This window comes from Pipra filicauda, unplaced genomic scaffold (genome assembly GCF_003945595.2).
Source record: "Pipra filicauda isolate LSUMZ 115617 unplaced genomic scaffold, ASM394559v2 scaffold101_size5749837_pilon, whole genome shotgun sequence".
Taxonomy (NCBI): Eukaryota; Metazoa; Chordata; class Aves; order Passeriformes; family Pipridae; genus Pipra; species Pipra filicauda.
Window position 1 is genome coordinate 766,135 of NW_024103452.1, and position 25,639 is coordinate 791,773.

Sequence of the window (25,639 nt, forward strand, 5' to 3'; positions counted from 1 at the left end):
AGCTAGTCATCTAGGCTCCCACTGTAGTCAATGGTGAGAGATAGGCACCTCCAGAAGGCAGTTCATAAGCCTTATTTTAGACCCCTATCTTTGAAGAAGATGAATCACCCCCTGCAGGTGCCTGTATCTGCACCCATTGATACGGAGGGAGCCTGGGTGTCTCGTCTAAACTAGTTGCTTAACTATTAAGTAGCTAAATAAAGGTAAAAAGCATTTCAGTATGGCTATTTCTGTGCCTCATTTATCTGTGTGCACTGAGAAGAATTCAGCCCATTTGTGAGGGATGACAAAACAGACACATATGGGCAAGATAGTTGTGGATGGTTTGTAAAACTTGGTTTGTCAACATCACAAGCTTTACAGTCTCAACATGTAGGAACGAAGAGGATGATTTGGTCTTCAGATATCAAAATATATCCCATGTTTGCAAAGTGAGGCACTCTCTGTTAGTCCTATGGATAAAGGTGTAGAGGAGAATGACACATAGACACAAATTTAATCTAAAATATTCTTGTTGGTTGGGAATGGGTTTAAAAAAACCTGTGATCTACACAGATTCTGTATCTTTGAACTGGATGCTAAATGATGCTAAATGTGAACGCTGACGTTTTTGTTCAACTCTTTTCTGCAAACGAACCAATCCTGAATCATTTAATTATGTTTCTGCAAGAAGACAGGAATTCAAACTAAAACAAAGGTCTATGTTGGTCTATAAATTTTTACTTCATCCTACAGTTTTATATTTATTACCAGCTATCTCAGGAGGGTTTACTCCTCTTCTCTTTATTAGTCAGCACTTTTAGACTTGTAGTGTCAGTCGATGAGTACAATGCCCTACAGCAGTTATAATCTGCTTATAAACCCAATGTTTTCTGTTTAATTCCTTAACCCTCACTAAGGGAAAAAAAGACATCTATTTGGCAGTGAGATAAATATGTGAAGACTGACCTGATACTTAGAATTTGATCTGATCTCATGAGCTAGTACCTGCCTAGACCCACCGGCTCCTGAATTGCTGTTTGGAGTACCCTGCACTGCGTGTGGAGCAACTATAAGAGATCAACTGCAGATGGCTCTAAGGGAGTTACACTCAGCGTGAAGGGACATATTTGTAAATGCAAGAGAGACAATAAGCTACACAGCCTTGTGCTACAGTCTAGTACTGTAACCTGAGGCTACCCTGTACAATGGTCAGAAAGGCTATGTTACTTGCTAGTTCAAAGATGGTTGCAGGAAGAGGCACAGACATTTATTCTTCTCTTTGCCCCGATGCATGAGACAGGTAGACTACTTTGGATGGGGGATCTGGGATCAAAATGGAACAATGGAAGAAATGCTTTTTTCTTTTCGCATTTTCTTAGAACTGCTCTGTCTCTATGCTGCTGCAGCTAAATCTCTCTTACTAAGTAGAGAGGATTAGAAAAGTGGGTACTGTTATGTGCATTTGCAAATGCACACAGTATGGACATAGAAAAATGTATAAATGACTCAAACTGGAATTAGATATGCTTGTTTGTTTTTTTTTTAATAAATGTGATATCACTTTTATCTGCAATATGATTTTAGAATAAAGTATATGGAAGCATGGAGAACTTTTTCATATTAATTTATTTCATTAATCTGTGAAATAGTTAAAAAGGTCATGAAGTGGAAGCACAGGCTTAGATGCTGATATATATATTTATTTTCAAAAAGAAAGATGTAGCTGAATCTCTTATACTTTGAAATCAGGCCTAGGGTGTCTAATAAAAACACGTGGCTTCTCTAAGACAGGGAACTTTGATCATGGACTTGACAATGAAGATGTTCTGTGGAGGTAAAGAACAATTTGCTGATTTAAACATATTCATTTTTCTCATTCTATTAAGTGAAAGCTTATGATCATGAAGAGTGAATTTCTAGGTGTCGTTTTGTCCATCTCTGCCTTTCTTTTTCATCTGCAGTAAAACAGTATTTAAAAAAACAAAGAGAAAATAAGAAAAGGTGGTATACAGACTGAGCTAAAGGAAAACAATTTCTTTATTTCCTTAGAAAACAAGGCTGCTGTTTCAGATGACATTTTTGGTTTTGACAAAATTGTCAAAAGAGATTTAACTCCTCTGTTTCCAGATCATAAGACGTCTGTAAAAGCAAAAAGTGCCGAGCAAAGGAATTCCTCTGTCTATTGTTAAAGACAGATCAGATTTAGCAAACTCGGTGTTATTTTGAGATAAGAAAATTGCACAAAAATAAACAACTTGACATTTTACTTCCTCTTTACACTCTGCCAGAGATGGAAACCACATGAGTGTAGGCATACTGGCTTGGAAATATGAAACATGACAAATCTTTGTTTTGCTTTGTTTTCAAACTAAACCAAAGAAATTACACGCTTCCCAATGAATTACAGTAAGGTTTCCCTGGGTAACCTATGATTCTTCAGAACCTATTTTAGTGTTTTAGAAAACCGTTAGACCAAGCTAGTAATTGTTTATTAGTCCTCAGTGTACAGTTCAAGCCAAATAATTGCAAACATACCTATTCTTATATCATCTTAAAACTACTGATACTGAAGGGAACCTCTTTTCTCTTAGAGGAAAAGGCATATTTTCTTATTGAACAGGACAGTGAGTGACATAAAATATGTCCCCATTGCAGTCAGTGAAAGGTTTTCCCTTGTGGGGCACTGTTCCACCCACCTGGCAGTTACATCCATTTCTGTACAGTGCCAGTGCACTGTGTTGCTTGCTGGTAGCAGAACATCAAACCTACATACATGCTGAGTGTCCCAATCCTAAAGCATGTCTGGTTTTTCCTTTTGAAGTCAGATTTTGAAGGATGAAAAGAAAGAAAGGTGCACATGTTTCTTATGAGTTAGAAATCAAACTTAAACTTTTACTCTCTATCAGCTGATTTTTCTGCAGTTAAATCAAGTTATTCCATTGGCATGATCTTCTACCAGGGTAAAACAATTTTGTGAAGTTTATCTGGAAAAATACGTGTAAATTATATTTTGGGAAAGTTCCTAACCTTTCTTTAATTTGTATATTTCTCTGTTCTTGTAAAAGTTTGAAGGATTTTCTACGCTTGTGTTACCAAGTACTCTGCTTATTTCCAAGAGGAGATAAAAGTCTCTGAAGAACTAGAAGAGGTGTGAATGAGCTAGACTGCAGACCTAAAAATGCAGTAGAAAGCTTAGACTTGGGTTGTACCGGCACTAGGGGTAAAATTCAGGGACTTGTACTAACAGATCTTCTCTGAGCTTGAGCTTTGGAATCACTTTAAGGTTGACATAACCCATGTGCTTTACTTAATTTATTACACCAAGTCCCCCATACAGCAGGTGAAAATCAGCAAGGCAGGTGGGGTTGATGGAATTCCACCTGAAGTCTGGAAACATGGGGGCCAAGCACTTCATGCTAAATTTCATGAGTTTGTGGTGCGCTGTTGGGAACTAGGCGAACTACCATCAGACCTTCGTGATGCAGTCATCATCACCTTGTATAAGAAGAAAGGAGTTGAATCAGACTGTTCAAATTACCGTGGTATTACTCTGCTCTCCATTGCTGGCAAAATCCTGGCAAGAATACTTTTGAACAGATTTATACCCACTATAGCAGAAGGAATTCTACCTGAAAGCCAATGTGGTTTCAGAGCCAACAGGAGCACCACAGACATGGTATTTGTTCTCAGGCAACTGCAAGAGAAGCGTAGGGAACAGAATAAAGGTCTCTATGTCACCTTTGTTGATCTCACCAAGGCTTTCAATACTGTGAGCAGAAAAGGTGTATGGCAGATTTTGAAATGCTTAGGATGTCCCCCCAAGTTCCCTGAAATGATCATCTAACTTCATGAGGATCAGTGCGGCCAAGCCAGATATGGCAATGCACTTTCTGAGCCCTTTCAAATAACCAATGGTGTGAAACAAAGCTGCATTCTTGCACCAACTCTATTCACAATCTTTTTCAGCATGATGCTCCAAAGGGCCATGGTAGACCTTGATGAAGAAGATGGTATCTACATTCAATATCGTACTGATGGAAGCCTATTCAACCTAAGGCGACTGAAGGCCCACACTAAGACCTTAAACCATCTTGTCCAGGAGCTGCTTTATGCTGATGACGCCTCCCTTGTCGCCCACACAGAAGCAGCCCTGCAGCGTTTAACATCCTGCTTTGCAGAGGCTGCTGAGCTTTTTGGGCTGGAAGTCAGCTTAAAGAAGACAAAGGTTCTCTATCAACCTGCATCTCAGGAAGTTTTACATCATCCCCACATCACCATTGGCCAATCAGTGCTCAAATCAGTCCAGCAGTTTAATTACCTAGGTAGCCTCATCTCCTCGGATGGTAAGATTGACGGAGAGATAGACAACAGGTTAGCAAAGGCATATAGTGCTTTCGGTAAACTCTATAAAAGAGTTTGGCAAAATAAACACCTGAAGAAAAGTACCAAGATCAGTGTTTACAAAGCCATTGTGCTCTCTACTCTTCTATATGGATCCAAATCATGGGTCATCTACCGCCACCACCTGCGACTCTTAGAACGCTTCCATCAATGCTGTCTCCATACAATCCTAAACATCCACTGGTCAGATTATGTGACCAATACATCTGTTCTAGAACAAGCAGCAGTCACAAGCATTGAGGCCATGTTGCTGAGAACACAGCTGTGCTGGGCAGGACACGTCTTAAGGATGAAGGACCACTGCCTCCCTAAGATCTTGCTTTACAGTGAACTTGCCACCAGCTGCCGCAAGAGAGGATCCCCGAAGAAAAGATACAAGGACTCCCTGAAACAACATCTCAGCCTTGACCATACTGATCAACATCATTGGTCTACTCTGGCCTCCAGTCAGGAGGCCTGGAGACACACCATCTTTAACACTGCTGCTTCTTTTGAGAAAGCACGCAGGATCACTCTAGAGGAGAAAAGACAACGCAGAAAGAATCGTGTCTTGCAGAATATACCACCTAAGGAGTCTTTCTGCTGTGCCTTTTGCAACCAGACATGTCTATCTCCTATTGGCCTTTTTAGCCACCAGTGTGCTTGTAACAAATGTGAGTAGAGCCCTTCCCAAATCTTTGTTCGCAAAGCCTAGCCATGATGACACCAAGTCCCTGTGAACTTCATCTAGTGTTCTCCATTTCTGAAAAACTGAGATAAGACAAGTTAATTTCCAGCCAGAGGATGGATTAGTTAATATTCAGATAGCATTTTCAAATATTAAATATAGTACCATGGAAAACTATAGATGAACATAATTTAAGATTCAGAAAACCATCTTCAAGATATGGAGAATTCTCTTACCTGTCCTCTTTAAAAATAGGCATGTCGATACTGTGGATACCAGCTGTATTAACAAAGCATATAGGAAAAAGCTCACCGAAAATCACTGTATTTTGTATAATGTAGAATTTAAATTAATGAAAACTTAAGACAATAATTTTAAGGCTAGAAAAATTAGTGTTTTGAATGAAGCAGGAAGGACTAGTGGTTTGTAGAGACTGTTACCAGTCGTAATAACATTGGCGGAAAGAATGTGGGACGTGAAATCACAGAGATATTGATGGAAAAAATGTTCAGGTAATCCATAGGGTCCTTTTGAGAAATAAGAAAATGCAATTATTTTGGCTTTTAAAATTTTTACTCCAACCACATTGCAGCCAGGCCTCCAGATCAGTGAGCGATAGTGTTCAACTTTGACACCTATGCAAATTGCTAAAAGTGGGCTAGAAACTGCGTATAGCTGGGGAGGGTGGTCTTTTCATCACTGTTTGACTGTACGCTCTGTTATTTTGTTTTAGGCTGTCACTAGAGAAGGGACTGGACTGCAACTCTCAGCTATCCCAACTGAACACTTTCCTCACTGAAGTGTACCCTTTGTAGATCTAGCCCAATGACCTCTATTTGTTCTTTCATCTGCTACAGAAGACAGTAATGCTTTCCTTTTCATTGCTCCAAAGGTACATCTAGTGTCTTAGTGTTTAATATCATTTGTTTGCAGACCACAGTGTGAAACAATTTGACAACCTGTTTTTTGTAATCAAGACATCTCATGTAGGTGTTGTGGTGCAGTGTGTAAGAAAATGATGACTGTGTTAGCAAACCCAGATATCTGAGCATGTGTGAGCTATCTGCTATAATATGCATAGCACACACAGGACCCAGCTCTATATTCTGATTAAAAACTGAATTTTAACATTTACTGTAATGGGAACAGGATCTTTCTTCTAGGTTCTGTGTGAAGAGTAGAAAAAGTCTTTTAATGATAGTGGACCAAGACATAACGAATTAAGTATAGTAAGAAATCACTGCTGGGTCTAGTTGGCATCTCTTGCATCCTAAACATGTGTTTGAGAAAAAAAAAAAGAGACAAGTTCACATGCTAATCATTTATTGTGTCTGATGGTAAAAGCAAAGTGGAAAGTAATGGCAATACTGTGTTTTGTTTCTTTCAGATTTCCATTTTATTTCCTTTGCTCTAAATTTTTGATGTATGATGTTCTTCCGTGTTTTCCTCATTTTCTGTCATCATTTACTAAGTCAGGAGACAAATTCCCTTCTTTTGACCACTGTGTGAAGCTGACCAGTTCTTTTTGTAAACATACATAGTGCAACTTATCTTACTATTCTGGAAGACTGGCTTTTCCCATGCATTCCAATGGTGATCTCCATTTCCTCTGCTCTAATCAACACCATCAGCACAGGAAAAAAAAAATCTGCTTCCTATTTGGATTTTAAAGTCTCCTACATTTTTATATATCTAAGACACTTTGAAAAAGTTTTTAAATGCCTAGCCATCAAAAAACCCCTTGGTTCTGTGGATGATCCTTTTCACAGAAATGGTTCCATTGCCTTCAGTCTTGCTCTGAGAAAGGAATAAGTGTAATGGGAGGAAAAGTTGTTCCACAAGAAAAAGTGGGATTGGATCCAAGAGTAAAGGTTACTCATCAGGTGCAACATGTCAGGATTAAAGCATCCCTGTGTGTTTCAATCAGGTTTTAGAGTATCTTTCCAGTTTCTCCTAATGCACAGCCTTCTCAGCATTTATTTTCTTGAGACTGAATCTCTGGACCTGGCATCCTGACTCTGAGCCCTTTTTTTTTTCGGCAGATGGCCCTGTGAAGTACCTGACCCCAAGTACCTGCTTAAAGGATGACTGGCATCTCTTATGGACTGTTGCTTTTTACAGGCTCAGTACCATAAATTAGGGTGATATTCCACTAGAAATACATGCACAAATAGAGGTTACTTATTTGAGTAGTGTGAACTCATTTTTCCTTATTTTTTGTCATTAAGTGTACTTGATCTTATTCAATTGTTTAGTGTACTGTGGTAGAATTGAAATAGAATAGAGTGTCATATTGCTGAACTGTAGCAAGCTATTATGGTCACGGTCTCTCCTCTGACTATTTGCAAATTAGCATTTTGCTAACAGAGGAAGCATATGCTAGATTAAAACAAGGAGGGTTTTTTCTTTCCTTTTTTTTTAAGAAAGACAGAAATGGCAAAAATTACACTCTTCAGTTTTGTTCTGAAATATCTCTCCTTTTCAGGAAAATATGTTTCCTGGATGGATTGCCACCTGCAGAGTATACTATACATCTTTGTTAAATTATTTCCTGTCTCTGCAGAAATAGCAGTTTAGTTTTGTAGTTATTTTTTAAACAAAATGACTGAGCATTTAGCACAATTATGTTCAGCACTATAATCTTTTTTTTTCTTCTTTTGTCAAGCCATCCTTTAACAGGGAATAAAAAATGTGACACACTGTAAGCTATTTTGCATAAATGAATAATTATGATTGCCACATATTGCCAATTGTAATTAGAGATAATAATGCTAGGGTTTTGGAGCTTTTACTCATGCATTGCTTTTCCAAGCAAAACAGAACTTTTGTAACATTCATCCAGTTAAGTGAACAGATTGGGTTTTCTCCTCTCACCGAGGAACACACACACACACACACACACATATTGTTTTTTTTTCCCACTGCATTCTTTATTAAAATGATAGCTTTAATTAGTTGAAGGTAAATAAGTAAATAAATGACACACTATAAATAGTAGGCTCTTAGCAAAATTAGAGGCACATTAACAGATAACACACTTTTGGGACTTGCAGATCAGTTAGCAAGATGTCTGAGCATTAGATGGAAATTGGCAGCTGCTTACAGTTAGCAACCAAAAGTGCTGTAGGTAGTGTGTGCATGTGCAGATCATTTAAGGGCTCAGTTTACCTTATTTACATTCCAGAACCTATGGGATTTGAGGAAGGGTTGGTTTTTTTCTGTTTGTTTGCTTGTTTTGTTTTGTGGGGAATGGGGATTGATTCCTGAAAACTGCTGAGTTAAGAAACAGTGGAAGGCATACCTATTCACAGAGTAAGTTGTTCACTACTGCAGTGGTAAAAACTGCACTTTATGCAGCTCTTGGATACTGTGCTCACTGACATGAGAACTTGGCATGGTGTTATACTAAAAAACAATGCTGTTTAATCAGGTGTGGAGTGCTGGCTTATTACTTTTGCCAGCAGCTTTGTTTTACTTGGACTGCATAGCCTTGTAAGAATTCAAAGCCATTGCAATATTGCTGAAGAAGCTTTCTGAGATGTGTAACTAACCATAATGCTGTATCTCCAGGGTACTGAATGAATGCGGCAAACGAACTGTACTTTGCAACTGTCTCATTTTCCTAGGAAAAATGGACCAACTTCTGGAATTGTTGTTCAGCTCCCAGTCTCAGTGGGAGTTCTGTCTCAGCACAGACAGACTAAAGCCTAAACAATGAGCATTAAATTTGGCCCCTTCATCTCAGGATCTCACAATTCTTTTGGAAATGTTAACAAATTAAGGTTCACAACCCCCACCCTGTAAAATAACACTGTTCTTTTTTTACAGATGGGTAAAGAGGATCATGAATCAGAAACAACAACAAGAGCTACAGATCAGAAATCTGACTCTACAGTAAGCTGCTTCATTGTCATTGTTTATTATTTTCCATAGCCCTGTTAGTCCCCCAGTCTCTCATTATGCTTCTTAAGAGTTTTCATGACTGGAGTTGAGGGCATTTGGACATGATTTTCCACAGGGATTATTTGATGCATTTTCATCATTCTGCATATCCTGACTTGACTTTGTCACTTAAACCCTATTTGGAAGGGTGCTGCAGCCATTACAGGTTACAAATACTGCCGTTTTGCCTACCATGGAATGATTTAAATGCAAACATAATCTCTGTTCCTTACCCTGCAGAAGCTTTCATGTGGCAGCACATCTCACAATTAGGCCACACCTAGCTGAAATCTCCCAAAGGAGTGCTCTAGAAACTATTATCCTCTTTAGGGATTGGTAACCTGGCACAGATAAAAACAGGGGGGAAAGGAGACCCAGTACTCTCTTAAAGTGTGCACTGAATTTTTTTTAATGGGATTTGAAAATGTTTGGACTGTTGTTGCTGCTGTCTTTCCTGGACCTCAAGGGATGTATCAAAATGCTCTCTAAGTAGTTTATCCTTATCTCATAGCTTAATTTTCTTATCTTAGAGCAGAATCTATGTGATATCTTCATAAACTAGCCAGAATTTTAGCAGAGTTTTACAAGCTTATGTGTTACCACCTTCTCACCATTACAGATCTCAGCAATGTTGTGGCAACAGAAGAAACAGCTTTTGAAAAAAAGGAGTATTAGAAAAATACTTTCTGTATTTAACTTGCTTTAATATAGTGTGTTTACTACCTACATGAATTTCTTGTTGCTCTTTGTATTTCTTCTTCTTCTTCCTTTCTTCCTTTCTTCTTCTTCTTCCCTGAGTACACACTTTCTGAAACCACATTCCCTTCTTTTTCTCTTAGCTGAATATTCTGTATCATTCCTTTCTTCTGCTTAAGCAGATTCACAACATGGTCATCTTATTTCACTTCACTCTTTCTCTGCAGGGACCTTCTCCAGGTTGTAAGTTTGTTGATTTTCTCAGTGTAACAACTCAAAATCATGTGCTTATCCTCTATTTGCAAAGCTGTTAACTGTTGTCTGGGCTTTCGTCATGTGGTGGTTCAGTATTTTTTTTTCTCTCTTTTTTGGTTTCTCTAGACAAATACACTTCTGTGCTGTTACAGCCTTTCAGATAATGCTGCAAATATCAGTTTTCTATCTCTTTAACTAAACCATGGCACCCTTTCTATTTGCATTGCTTGGAGAGGTATGTTCACTTTCAAGGTTTCTTTGCTTATGTTCCACTGCTTTGAAGTTAATTTTCAAACTATTCCTATGTTCTCAATTATTCTGCCCTTTATTTGTAAGGAGAAATCCTACAGTAGCTTTCAGGGCCATTCCACTGCCTACATTTCAAAGCCGTCTTTAAAATTCTTCTTGCCTTCCTACGTTTCTCCACATTTCACAAACATAACCCTATTGACCACTGCTTATTCTTCGCATCAATATTTTCTCTATGTTTCCTTTTACTCCCTAGACATCCATTTGTTACCTATTAATAAATTTCTTTATATTGCAGTTGTAATCTCTTGCAGCTCTAATCATCATATTAATCTTTGTGTGATCCTGATTGCCATGGAGATCTCAGTCTAGGACTGACTCTTTAAGGATTGTGGCAACACAAGTAAAAAACATAATGACACTTCAGTCAGTTGTCCTGTGCTACAGTTCTCATCGTCTGGAATCAAACACCTGCAAATCTATCTATCCTGAAACCTCGTTATGGAGTTTGTTCAACCACTCTGTACTCTGCACATGTAGTGTTACAAAACCCTGCAAAGTTGTCCAAATAAACTCCAGTCTTGATTAGTCAACATAACACTTTATATCATTACCTGCAAAGATCCCTGTCTAGCAATTCCTAATGAGTCTGAGGATTATATAGTGTGAGGAACAGGGCACCACAGTGATCACTGGTTCCTTTCATTCATTTTAGGCTACTCTGTGCTGCCAGTATATTCAAGCTGACTATATAATCTCAGTTAAATTAATTCCCTTCAGCACATGTTCAAGGCCAAAGACATGGAAGTACAGTCAGAAAAGATGAGAATGGGTCTAACAGGGACCTATTGCTAGTACCAATAATTTTAGGGAATTTTTCAAAAGGAAAACTGAAAAAGGAATGACACCAGGTTACAGTGGTGCTCAGAGAAGGGGCAGTTTGCTTTTCCAGTTTGTTGGATAAATGGAGGAAAGAGAGTAAAATAATTTGGGTCAATCCAAAGGAAAAAAATTTTTAATTTCCTCACCGAAACAAAAAAAGAACTCATTTTAGTTAAATGACATCTTTCAAATGATGAATCACAGAATCACAGACTGTTTGGGGTTGAAGGTCATCTGGTCCAGCCCCTCTGCTTAAATAAGTTCCGTTAGAACAAGCTGCTCAGGACCAATTCTAGATGGCTTTTGAATGTCTCTAAGAATGGAGACTCCTTTTCCTCTCTGGGTGGCCTGTGTCAGTGCTCAGTCATCCTCATGGGGGAAAAGTGTTTCCCGATGTTCACAAGGAACACCCTGTGTTTCAGTTTATGCTGTTGCCTCTGATCTGTCACTGGGTGCTACTGGAGAGAGCCTAGCTCCTTCTTTACAAAACCTCCCTTCAGATATTTATATACATTAAAAAATCCCCCTGAGACTTCTGTCCTCTAGGCAGAACAGTCCTAGCTGTCTCAGTCTTTCCTCAGATGATGATATCTCAGTGGCCCTTTGCTGGACTCACTCTGGTGGCTGCACATTTCTGTGGTCTTGCAATTGTTGCAAAACACTTAGCTCTTTCCCTTTTAAAAAAAATGTGTTTTCAGATGAAACCATCTGACTACTTCATTACAAATGTGTAAGTAGCTTTTACCAACCCAAATAATTTTCCAAAGGACAAAATATTAGCATTTTTCTTTAGCTCAAATTACATCAATGGATTTCTTATATGTTTTTTACAGACTACATATTTCACAGGTCAGCCTTTCTGTGCTATATTGATACAATCCCTAGATAACTTCAATAAATAAATACAATCACTCCTCGTTTACAAGGATGCAGCTCCACTGAGATTTTAAAATTGATTATAATATTGTGTAAATAGATTGTGTTTCTCCTTTTCAGGAATTGAATTTAAGGATTCATACCAATTTGTTTTTCTTGATGTTATTAATGAATTTGAGGCTCTTAGTAATTATAATATTAGCAATTATTATTAATTATTATCATTGTTAGGGGATTTTTTCTAAGTATGAGAGCCACAAGCAAACACCTTAGTGAGAGAAAAAAAAAACACGTTTGCCTGCTAATGTTAGTGCATCCTTTATTTAAAATGTAAACTCCATACTCAGTTTCTGGCTGCTTGACAAACCTATGAGTAAGATACAGTGTTTGACTGGAAGCTCACGTTTGCCTAGTCTTTTTAAATTAAATTTAAAAATTTCTCCAAAAATATGAATTCAGTATCCTCCTTTTTCTTATTTTCTGGTTAGCTGTATTTTTTTGCCTGCAATAACAAAGCCATGAAAAAAGGCAGCAATCCCCTTGCTCATGTGATATAATTCCACACTCTGAGTGTGAATACTGGCAGATCAGCAGAATGAGCCATCTGCAAGCTATGAGCTGTGTCTTTGCATGAGTAGATTTAGGATAAAAAAAAAAAAATTGTCTGACCTGGAAGCCAAACGTTACTTGGCATCTTTTCTAGACATCCCTGCAAGGCCAGCTCAATGCTTGTGCTGAATTTGAGTCCTTTCTAAAATATACGTGCCTCCCTCTTGCCATCATATTTTATAGTACATGTACATAAGCACACACACACAGGGCTGCACCACGGGCCACCTTAGAGATGCTGTATTGCAGTTTAATGAATATCGGACTTCGTAGCTAGTCTCTGTTGGATTGCCGTGCTGGTGAATAATGAATATCATACCGCAGAGTTAATCCCAAGTGGCTAGTTTCCTGGTTTTAATAGGCAGGGTGTTAGTCCTGAAATGCTTATACATGTCTACAGTTCATGCATTGTACTGTGTAGGAACATGCACCTCTAAATCCTCAACTTACTCGGGCCAGTAACTCCCGCTGAACTCAAAGGAGATAGTCAAGGATGTAGCACAAGATGAATTTGTTCCTACAGTCTTCCATCCCCACCCTGCATGCCGGTTATTATCTCCCAAACTGCTCAAGTCCCACCTCAAACAGAAGAGTTATGCACGCTGCTTGTTTTTATCTTTTCATGAATTGCTGTCTCCCTTCCAAGCTTGTTCTGTTGCCTCTGACATCCTAGTCCTCTGAATTACAGCTTGCACCTTCAACTAATGAAGTCGTTGGCAAAATTCCCATTGACTTCATTCAGAGAATGATCCAGCTGAAATAGTGCTGACTCCTGAGAGCTCCTGAGCCCTTGTGTCATAGACATGACCCCACAGGATTTGTAAAGATTTGTCCCCAGATTATAGAACATTTGAGACAGGTGGAGTCTATCTTTTCAAATGGTTTGTGAAGTGCCATTTTCACCTAATGCACTATAAAAATGATTGAGAGTAACACTTGTCAGATGACACAAAACTTGTGGTACAAGTAGAGAGTGTAGATTAGCCATTTGCTTTCGTTGCCCTTGTGGAGGTGCATATGTGAAGGAACTAGAGCAATATCTTTAAAAAGAAATCCTTTTTTCCACTGTAGTTTGTCTTTTTGGCTTCCTTCTCTTTTCACCCCACTGGGAGAACTAGAATCTGATCAGACTTTCCCAGTTGTTCCAGCTAAAACTATTGCCTACATAGGGTACATTTTCTGTGCTCCTATGCCTGCTTTAAAAAAGACCTTTGAATTGTGTTAAAAATTTCCCTCCCATTAATTTCAATAACGGCAAACCCAGACTAAAACAAAAACAAATGAAAAAAATCCTTCTCCAGCATTAAGACAAACAGAGGTTTGTTTAAGATGAAATACTTTATTGTATGATCCTTTTCCTGAGATTACAGTGAGAACTACTGCTTCCTAACTGCTCTTTTAATATAGAGCACAAGTTTAAAACAAGTTAAAGACATTCTCAGATCTTGGGACTGTAGGTGATGATATCCTTGCACAACAAAAAGAAAAAGCAAGTGACTGGCCAGGCTATTAAGGTGTGATATAGGCATGATAGGTACTGAGAGAGAAATATTTGGTATCTCAATGTATGAACATATTGGCTGCAGAGAATAGACCTACAAAAGGAGATTTCATCATCCCAAAGTAGGACATAACTGTGAATCTGCAATGGGCAAAGGGTAGTGCTTTGAAGGCTGATTCTGATGGGCTTGGCACCTGCTTGTGTGAGCCTGGGAACCACCTGCAACGGTTGGGAGGGCAAAGTTTGCCTTCTTTATGTTTTTCCCCTCCATACATCATAGTGAATTAGAGCATTTCCCTTCATACTGTGTACACTACTGACCATCTATAGAATGGAGCCTGTGTTCTGCCCACACTGATATTTATGCATCATCCATCCTTGTGCTTCATGACATTTAAATGAGAGAGTGCTAGACTGTGGCTCACTGTAATAACGTGATCTCTGTTCTACCTGCCCTCTAGACACTGAAGCCGTGTTTTGAGCAAACTAGCCAATTATTCAATTTAGGGAGTGTTAGCAGAAATGCTACAACAGAAGCAGCAACAAGTTTCTAAAGCATGTATTGGTACCAAAATAGCTCTAGGTACCTAATTATAAGCAAGCAAACAGCCTCATACAAGCGCCTTGCCTCCACTCTGTGTAGTACCTCACTCACTTTTTCTCTTCCAGGAGAAGTTAAGGATGCAGAACAACATTTAATGCCAGCAATAACCACATCCTGCCTTTCAGCAGAGGGAACAGCAGGCAAGTTTTCAAAAGCAGAAGCTCGGATATCCGAGTAGGTACTTAGCTATATGTCTACTGTGCTAATTTCCTAAAGAGCTTTATGCTAGTCCTGGAGTTTGAGGTTAGGCATAACAGCAGGAGAAGCAGCCATGTTAAGGGTCAAGAGCCCCAGGAGACAGAAACTTCTGCCCATTCCCTGACTCATTTAGGTCATACAGTGCTTACCAAGAGTTGAGAAAGCTCATTAAGATGAAGAACTAAAGGAGAAATGTTGGCTTTAGAGCAAGGAAAGCTGCAGCATGGGAAAATGGCCCCTGAAGCTCATGTTTTGTGAGAGATGGTTTCTTTTTCTTTTCTTCTTCTTCTTATTTTTCCCTCCCCTGAATTAATAAAGTGAGCCTGAGGAAAGAGCCTGAAAAAGATTTTGGCAGGATGTTAGTCCTTCCTGGGTTAGGGAAACAAGCCAGTAGCCTTACAGGCAGCTAACTCTTTAATCACATATTTAGTATCTGGGAGAAAAATATTCTGAGGTAGCTAAGTGATCTCTAGAACTGAAATCTATTTCAAATGTTAGTCAGAGATTTCTGAACCAAGGCACGCTATGAAGCCCATCATCTTTGCCCTTCTAAGGGCTCAGAATTGTAAAGACGTTTCATTCCTCAAACTTTTTTTTTTTTTAATTTTATTTTTTTTTAACTTTTGGTCCTGTGGCATTTTGTAACTGAGACTTTGGATTCTATATGAGATTGTCATGTTTTAAAATATTAACTTTGATTTTCTGTTCCCAAAGCTCCAGCTGGGCTCAGTTGGTTTCACAAGTATTCAGACCCTTTAACAACCCTGGAACTATGGATATAAGTAGTAGAATATAGACTTCTCTCTCCAAGCTTAGGTCAAAGTATGAACATAATGAATGAAAACAAAATACATTGTTTCTCTGTTCAGAGAACTGTCTTGAAGGGCAAATCCAGACTGTGTCTGCAGAAAAATATTCTCTTCTGCAGTTTATTCCACCATTAGTGAGATAGTCTATCTCAGATTGACAGAGACTACTCGGTGGTCCACATATCTCTGAAAACACTTCAAAGGGCTTCAGGAACATGGGCTATGTGATCATCAAAAAAACTGGAAAAGCTGGGAACCAAATTGAGAATGTGAATCCATGTAATCGTGTGTTGTAGTTCCTACCTGGATGCCCCTACTACCTATAACTACTCTTCTTTTACAAAGCACCCTCTCACAAGGAAATGAGAAATTACTGAGTGTAGTTAACCAACTTACTCCAAAGTGACGTTTGAATCCCACAAGAGAAAGTTGGCTGAGACTACACCTAGGAAGTCTGTTCTTTCTCCAGCTCTGGGAGCAGGGGTTGTTTTGAGGTTGTGGGGTGATGGCTGCAGTTAGACTGTTTGTTTAATTTTATGAAAACATAGCCATATTTTGACCTTTCTCTTTATTTAGCTGGATTTAAAAGTCTGAAAAATTGCAAAAGGTAATAGCTTTCATGTATGCAGATGGGATTTAAAATTGTGATGCTAATATAGCCATGTGTACCACTTCAAAATATGTAAAGGACCTGTGGTCAAAAGCCAGCTAACTTACAGAAAATGTAAAAGGAAAGCCTTTATTAAATCTGGAGTTCTGACCTAAAGGAGAAATACAATCACTCATATGTTGCTTTTGGTTCCTAATTTAAAAACTTTCCCAATTACCACAAAGTGCTGGGAATTAAATCACTTTTTTTTTTGTAGTTAATAAAAACAGTGGGAAAAGTGGAAAATTATATGAAATCTCTAGTAAGAGACCTTGTTGGAGAGTTTATTTTCAGCAAAAGTAATAAAGTAATCTGCTAGAGGAATTATCTAATCAGACAAAAGAAAATGATAAAGCATGTAGTGCCACCACAGAAATTTGGAATTCTTCTGGATTTTATGCCTTCAAAGCCAGGGATCCATTTAATCACGGGAGCAGAAAATCTAATACACTTGTAGCTTCTTTCTTTTTTTTGCGTTTACATTTGAAATTGTTTGAAAGTGTGAAACAGAGAACTGCTTTGCAAAAACCATGCCTTCAGTGACTAGCACCCCTAAGAAAATTGGACAAGTTCTGACCACAGCTCCAAACTGCTAACTTGTGTGGCAAAGAAGAGGGCAGGAGGAAGCAAACAGTCAACTACTGATTCAGATAGAGCACAAAATTTCAGCACAATTAAGCATGATCAGGAGTGGTGGCAAAGAAGAAAGCTAACTGCACCGGGTGCACTGAGATGGGGCAATATCAAGTTATCATATTGTAGTTAAACCAGGAGCAGCCACTGCCAGCAAAACCAAACCTAGTTTGCTGCTTGGCTGAAAACTTAAATATCAACACCCTTTAATTATGCATAAAAAGATAAACAAAGCTAGCAGCTTCAAAGTACTGTTATTAATTGCACCAAATGTTAGTGAAAGGTTGAATTATTCATAGTTATAGTTCTCAGGGGTTCCTTGATTAAGGGAAATAAGGGGAATTTAATGTGAATATCTCGTTTCACATAGCTTTCTCAGTTTGCCTAATCCAAGAAATAGGGATATATTTCACATGTCAGATCTACACAAAATGCATGTATCTGCTAGTTCCTTAGCAACTTTCTGGGATATGCCTGCATCTACTCCCATAAATCCTGTCTATTGTAAATCATCTCCAGTGGGTTTCCAGTGATCAGTGGATTTTGCCACAATAATACCATTCATGTGCAGTCAAAGTAAATAATTTCATTTACTTACAGGATCATTGCTGTGTTTTGGGTTTTATCAAAGTGGTTCTCTGGGAAAATAATGTGTAAATGACTTCATTGAAAACCCTCTGTATGAAGGAAGAAGGCTGTGAGCTGTACTAGCTGTATATAATTTTGTAATAACTGAAAATAAATAATGCTTATTCAGAAGTGCAGTTGTTCTTGTCATAGCTCTGGACCTCTTTCCTCTCTGCTTTTTAGCTAGAGTTAGTAGCCAAAATTAGCATAAACTTCTGAAAAGGAAGATTTAGAAGAACAATGTATCTTTATACTTTGTGCGATCTCCTCTTCCAAAAGAGAAATGTTCACATTTCGGTTATCCTTACAACACATGTGCCTTAGATTTATCATTGTGGTATAATTTATGAGTGATCTGAACCTTATCAAACAACCCTGTACTTTGGTACCTTACATATGGTAACAGAACAAGGGACTCAGCTGAGTAATTTTTACTCATGTGAGTAGTGGAAACTATCTGGAGCAGGGAGTAAGGGTCCCTTGCCCGAGACAGTATTTTCTGAATTCAAATTGAGATCAAAATGTTCACTGCAACCAGGAATGCTTGGGTCTTATCCAGTAGCTTAGGTAGAGCATGTGAAAATCTTCACTGAATCTGACCAAAGAGCTTCTGTTTATCTGCTCCTGCATCTGTGCTTTGTCAATGGTGTTTTGACACTGAATGCATTATGGTATTATTATTTGGGTATCCAGTACTCTTCCACTAATAGGAGCTTCAAGACTGGACCTCCTTACTTCTGGTGAAGCTGATGGAGTTTAGCTTAAGTCCCTGGGGGACTTTTTGCAAGGGCAGTAGTGATAGAACAAAGGGGAATGGCTTTCAACTGAAAGAGGGTGGGTTTAGGTTAGATATTAGGAAGAAATTCTTTACTGTGAGGGTGATGAGGCACTGGAACAAGTTGCCCAGAGAAGCTGTGGGTGCCCCATCCCTGGAGGTGTTCAAGGCCAGGTTGGATGGGACCCCTGTATGACTTGATTGGGTGAAAGATGTCCTTGCCCAAGGTCCCAAACCGTTCTATGATTCTATTCTATTTGTGGCAAGTGAAAAATGTAATTTATTACTGTTAATAAACAGCTGGGAAAATCCTGTCTTTTAGAGTCACTGAAGGCTGTATTGTTTCCTTCATAGAAACAAATTCATGCCAAATATTTTTTTTATATAAAGATGAGAAGAAATTCATATTTATGTTCAACTTTGTCTTATAAGCAAATGACAAGTTGTCATGGTTTGAGATAGCCCCAAAAATCTAATTCCTTGGTCTAAGCCCCCTCCCACATCTCAACCTAATGTGAGATGGGTTTTCCAGACAAAAACACACCAGATTCAAAGTGGGGGAAAGGGAATATATTACAATGACTGTACAAATAAATATTAAAATACATTATACACACGATCACAACTATCTCTACCATGACATATAGTATTTACAATGGATCAGATCTCTTCTCCCCTCCAAATAAAAGTCCAGGAGGGAAAGAAGGACAGATCCCTTCCAGACTCTAAGCAGAAGTATCTTCTACAGCAGCAGTCATCTGTCCTCTCCACATGCATGCAGCAGCTGATAGCTGGCTTTCTGCCAGCACTCACGAGGGAGGTATCCAAGCTCCCTTGGCCCCTTGACGCAGGCAAAGGGGTCTTCCTCCATGGGCTACGTTCACCCCAGACAAAGGTTGTTCCACCACGGTCATATCACGAGCACAGGGGGCTTCGTGATGGTCTGGTATCTTCAGGAGATTCAAGCTCCTTGCAGGGCCTCTGTGCCCTGCTTCAGGCTGCCACCTTGGCAGCAGTGTGAGGCGGGGGGAAAGCCAAGGTCGCCCCCATCTGCATTCCTCTCCGTCCCAGTCCAGCTTTGCAGGACGCTCTGAGCTTCTCAGCTCCTCTCTCTCTCCACTGCTGCATGTCCAAAACTGCTCTCCAAAATAGGAGTCCATGTCCCTCTTTTCCAAGAGGGGTCTCAAAGGAGTTTGGGGGGGCTGGTACAGTTCTTACCCCCAAGAACTCTGTAGCTCTGCTGCCGGTTCTCTCTCTCTCTCTCTCCCTTTCCAGGAGTTCCCTCCTGCTTGGCTGTAATGCCTCTGCTGTTTCGTCTTATCTCTTCTGGCTCTGTGCCACTGTTTCTCCGGTCAGTGCAGTTCTGCTGCTGCCGCTTACAATGAAGAAACACCTCCAAGTTCAGTTACAGACACTTAGTCCAGCTTAACACTGTTGTAAGTCTCTGCAGTCCCCCCCCAGCCAGGGGCTGGGAGGCCCCAGAGGCCCCGAGGGGCTCAGAGCCCCTTCCTAGTGACTCTACAACATGGCCACCTCTCCTACAACAACCCACAACTCGTCTCTTCTGGTCAGCTTGTGGAATGTTTACATTTTGCAGGAGCACCCATTGGACAAAACTGTAAAACTTCCAGGGGTTTCCACCCCTTGGGGTTTTACCATTTTTCTTAGCCTCTGGGGGAAAACAAGATTCAAACCACTACACAAGTCTGATATTTTAAGTCACATTTAAGTATGCTAAGACCTAGAAAGACCTAGCAAAAATCAGATATATAAATATCTGTTTAAATAAATATAGAGACTGTCTATAGAAATACATATAATGTACATATGAATATATGTATTAAATGTATAGAATTTATATGCAGAGATATAGATTTGTATATTCATTTAAATAGTTATACAAAACTTCTACATGGAAATACATATGACTAATTTTTTATGTGATGAATGCTCTAGCTTTCCTTTCACACATTTGTGTAATAAGGGTGAAATTGTATTCACACTTTCCTTATCAAAATTAAGAGCATGTTTAATAGCATGTGAATGTAATCTTTAAGTAGCTTTTAAATATGACAAAAACATAGTTTACCTTTCATGTATTAGTTTCTATACAAAATAAAGAAATATTCACTTGAGGGTTGCCTACTTTTCCAACCTGATGGATGCTATTTCTGTGGCTAGGATCACAAGACGTGCTTGAGAGAAGAGAAATCTCCTGATGTGGTTTATAAGAAAGAGATGACAAATTTCCAGTAGAGTTACCATTTCCTTGTGTGATGATGCTGGGCTGGCATGAAGCTGAGACCCCAGGCAACCTAATCCTTGCAGCTCCCTGATAGCTCACTTCAGCCAGATCTGTAATCCTGCTGATCCTATTCTCCACCTGAGTAGTTGCTTCATCACCTGGTTCAGAGGATGAATCTTCTTAAAATAAATGAAGTAATAAATAACTGATATAGATAGCTGGGGCAGCAAAGGACAAATAAGAGATCTGTAGGAGTTTTCATGAGATATATGTAGTTTGATTGTGCTCATGATGGAGGCCACTGTCCCTTGTGTTATCATTTTCCCTTACACTGCCACTGAAGGCTTCTCAGAGAGTGTCTGTGCCAACTGGCCAGGTGTTGACTTCTTTGGCGGGTCTATGCTGTGTAATGATGTGGTGCAGAGGTGTTGGAATTAAATTTGCCCTCAGCTGCTATGTCCATGCTGTTTGTTGCAGCTTCATGCAGAGATATTGACTTGAGTCCTATCAACAGCATATTGCAATAGTATTGTTCCATGACCCAGCTCTGAGAACTCTTTCCTATATTTTCTGTGATAGTTTTGGTCATTGTTATTCATGCATTTCTCATTTTTGATCATTTCAGCAGATAACTCCATTCTAGTTGTGACATAATACAAGCTCAGGCCAGCAAATAGTGACTGAGACAATCATTATCAAAACCTAAGCTCCACACCAATACTAAGAAAAGGATAGAAGTTAGTGTGATTGGCAAACCTAACACTGTCTAGCTGGTTGTTTGAATCAGAGTTTCTCCTGACTGCGTTTTTGCATGTTTTGTAATGTTGCATTCAGACCAGAAAAGAATCTTATTATGGAATTACTGTTCTTAGCAAGTCACTGGAGCTCATTGCCTCCAAGGATCATGAAGTTTCAGGATAGATACCCTCAGAAGTGGTTTTCAGCTAAGTGGAGACATCCCATGTGCTCACTGGGAAGTCAACCACAGTCTTGTGCTGCTCGATAAAGGATTGATTGACCAGCTATGCCCTGAATAAGGATAATCATTTGCTTCTTAAACTTCCACCCAGTGTTTTGGCAAGCAGAAAGCCTGTACTAGTGCCAAATCTGTAATTACTTTACTAACAGCGATGACATGTATGCCTGTTCCACATGATCCTTTTTTGTTGCTTCTTCTGTTGGCTAGGAACAACACAGATAATAGGGATCTCATCCCTGCAGCTATCTCTCAGCAAGGTGAGCTTTAACCTAGGCTTTGAGCAGGTTTTAAAGAGGAGAGGGATAAATACATCAAAGCAAGAAAAAGGAAAAACATATGAAAATACTGACTTGGTAGATATAGCAAAAAAAAAGAAAAAGAGTAGCATATGCTGTCTCAAGGGTAATAAAGGCCTTATTGCTGTATGGGCCTTGCACATGCATGGGGATCATTGCATGGTGGAGGCTATCTTTGCTGCAAAAAGTGCCAGTGTCTCAGTACATTCTTAAAATCTATTGATTGTGCCACATGGTGTAGTACTTAATTAACAGAACTCCTTCATAGTCCAGTTCAGCTCACTGCTTTATTCTAATTTCTTGACAAGTTTGCTTCACTGCTTGTGTATACATGTATTCACACACATGTATGCATAATGTATCAAGTTAGAAAAAATATGCATTGTCATGCAGTAAAGGGGTCAGTGACCTGTACGTGACATGTCCAAGTTATTTAAAATTCACTCTGTGTTTATCTTGAATATTTTCTCACCTGCTTTATTCGGTAGAATACACATTTTTAAATGACCAAGCAGGGAATATATGTCCTTTTTTCTAAAACTTTTTTTCCCTTCTCTGCAGCAGCAGCTGCCTGCATGTTATTGTTTTTTGTCCCTAGCAGGCTTTTTGGGTGTGTGCCAATGATTTCCTGTGGGGAGCAGGACGATTTGCATCTGAATGGCAGTGAATGGCAAGGCTGGGCGTGGGTACACTTAGCCACACCAGGTAAGGTAGAACAGCCACTTTCCAGCTCACCTGGAGTAATTAATTCAATAAAAAGTTAATTACAACAAAAGGGAAAAACAAACTTTCATATAACAGATGGTAAATTTTTAGTGTGATGAAAACTAAAAGGATTTACTTTTTAAATACCATTATGGTGTGCCCTAAATGGTATACAACATTCTCTTGGTAAATACCTAAGCAATTGTGTATGTTGTTTCTGTATACTGGCTGTGCTGTGCTTTTTGATACATATTTCTTTCAGTTTCAGATATATGTGAGTTCATATTCATAAAACTTTTCATCAACACACAGTATTCCTGGAAGAGTATGTTTGTGGCTAGATTTCTGGAGGAGTTGCAAGTCCTCAGTGTCCATCGGTCACTCCCCTTCTGGAAACTTTTGAACCTGAGAGTCAGGACACCAGCCGAATTGCAGAGAGGAGCAGATGCCTTATGAAAACTGAGACTGGGTAGCAAAGAAAAACCCTCACAACTCCTCTATCCAGAAAAAGCCATGGGATAAAGTTTATCCCTTTCCCAAAGCATTTGACTGACCCAGCAGCTGAGAAACAGAGACTGGAGGCCAGCCAGGAGGCAAGTACGTAGCTGGGCGGTTTACACAGAGGACAGTTCACATGCATCTTCCGCTTTGCTGACAAAGCTGAGTGAAAATATGGAAGGCAAGAATGAAAAATACGCTGAAATGGGCACAAAACTATTCCTTAACGGAGTTAGGTACACATATTGATGTTAGGGGTCATAAAAATTAAGGGGCAGAGCTGGGCTTTCAGTGGAAATAGCCTAGAGAAACTGTTTAATTAATTTCAGTGCTTGTAGAATAAAATTTTCTTGACAAAGAGAAACTTTGTGTACGGAACAGAATTTAACAGTATTAGAATAATGTTAAAAAAATTGAACTCAAGGTACCTTGCTATTATGCAAGCTAGAAACATGTTTATAACAAGTAGCTGCTCAAACTTTCAGAAATGAGAAATGCATACCAACATATATGAATATTGGAGGGATCCAGATTTTTAAAAATATACTGAATCTCCATGTGAGAAAGCTAAGGTATTGACCTCAATTACCTCTCAAGTAGTCTTTCAGTATCAACTGCTACAACTGACCCACGATTTAAAGTATTTAAAAGGAGAATATTGTGTACGCTTTTTTTCTTTTTCAAAGACTTACCTAGTTATTTCTAGTGCATTTTGCATTTCTCCCCTTTCACTGACTCCATTAGGAGGTTAGGTTCTTTTCAAAAAGCCTGATGGCTCAGACTAAACATAAATATGTTTTTGAGCAGGCAGAAGAAGAAAATCATTGCTGCTCTCAGTGATGGGTCTGATTCTACATCAGTTTAATGCTTTCTATCCAGCCAACACATACAAAGCATTTATCAAAATCGAAGGTTTCCAGCTGGAAGAACTCTATTCAAAATAGTGCCAAAATTTTCCAACATTTTCAGAACTGGACTCCCCATTAGTAGGCTTAGGAAATCCTGGTCCTTTTGTCATTAGCAGGTAGACTTGGTGTCCTCTATTGCATAAAGGAAAATAGTAAGGGAGGGGATGACTTATTCTACAAGATAGCAACTTCCCCACATACTCCCACGTCATCTGCAGGTAATTAGAAGTTGTTGGTGTAGTTATAGCACACTGATAGTGAAGGCAGACTTCCACCACAGACCTGGATGGCAGTGCTGGCAGTGTTGATGGTACAGCCCAGGTGTATTTAGCATCCTTTTGGGCATCCTTCTTGCCCCTGCCTTGCTGTGGCTCCAGGCATGTGTGACAGCATGGGGACTCTGTACTAGCTATCAGTTGAGATGATCTGCTGCCTAAGAAATAGTAAATGTAGAGACATACTATAACAAAAACACATGTTGTGGTTTTGCTGCAAACTACATACTAAATGATTTTGACATTAATATTTTACAGCTACACACAATGAGAAAACTGGTGACATTCTGTGTCTCCTCTCCATGACTCAGATCTGTTATCCACAGAAGATGGCCAACAAGGAAACCTTACACAGTAAGGCTTGGTGTGTGCTCTGTAGCAGTCTCTCTGTTTGCTACTATCCTGCACTAAATTTAGTGAATGTTGTTTGATTTTTCAACTGGCACAAATAAATCTGTCAGTATTTTAACTTGAGCTTGTTTTACATGATGCAGTTAACATTCCTTAAGCCTCTGCGTTTGATATTGTATTTGGAAGCTCACTTCATAATTATAGGTGGGGCTGTCCTTATTATTCAGGCTACTCTGGACTTGAACCAAGGTTTTGTAATGAAGGAGACAGTTGTCTGAGGGACCTCTCCTTGACTGTTTGTCTGATAGATCTGAAAGATGTAGATGCACAGGGCAGGAGTGTGCATATGAAAGACATTGCTTTCATAGTAAAGGCACTTAAGCCTTGCCTAGATCAGCAGGACTCCCCTTCTGCCCTTACCATCAGGTTCTCATGCAAGTTGTTTTCAGGGATGACTTCTGGTTGTGGTATCTTACTCTCTTGTCTATCCAAGATCAGAGGTTAGAACAAGGTCAGGAGAAACACCTCATGCTTAGAGATGTAAATAGTAGCACTCTGCACTTGAAAAGGTCTATAAAAACCAAGGGCACCACAGATTAGGTACCTGGAATCAGGTTTCACATAAGATCTCAATGTGTTCCACTTTCTTATTTGTAAAACAGAGATAATCAATTGCTGTCTTGGGAGGATATTGGGAAGTTGGGAGGGGGGAAGGCAAGCATTTTATACCCATAAAGAACCTATTTATACTGTACTGCGGTACAGTAATGGTGACTGCATAGAAAAGATTGTGAAAAAAATATTTTAAGATCTAGATAGGGTGCCAACTGTAGAGCTGGGGACCTCACACTGAGTAATAAGGAGAGGGAGTTATCACAAAGTCACTCATTAAGTGTGCACCATCCAGTCTGCTCTGGATAAGGTGAAATTCACTTGATAATAATAGACTTTAATTACTCACACGCTGTTGTAACACACACAGTGTGGTTGAATAAGATCTGCAGATAAAATCTGAACTTTCAAATTT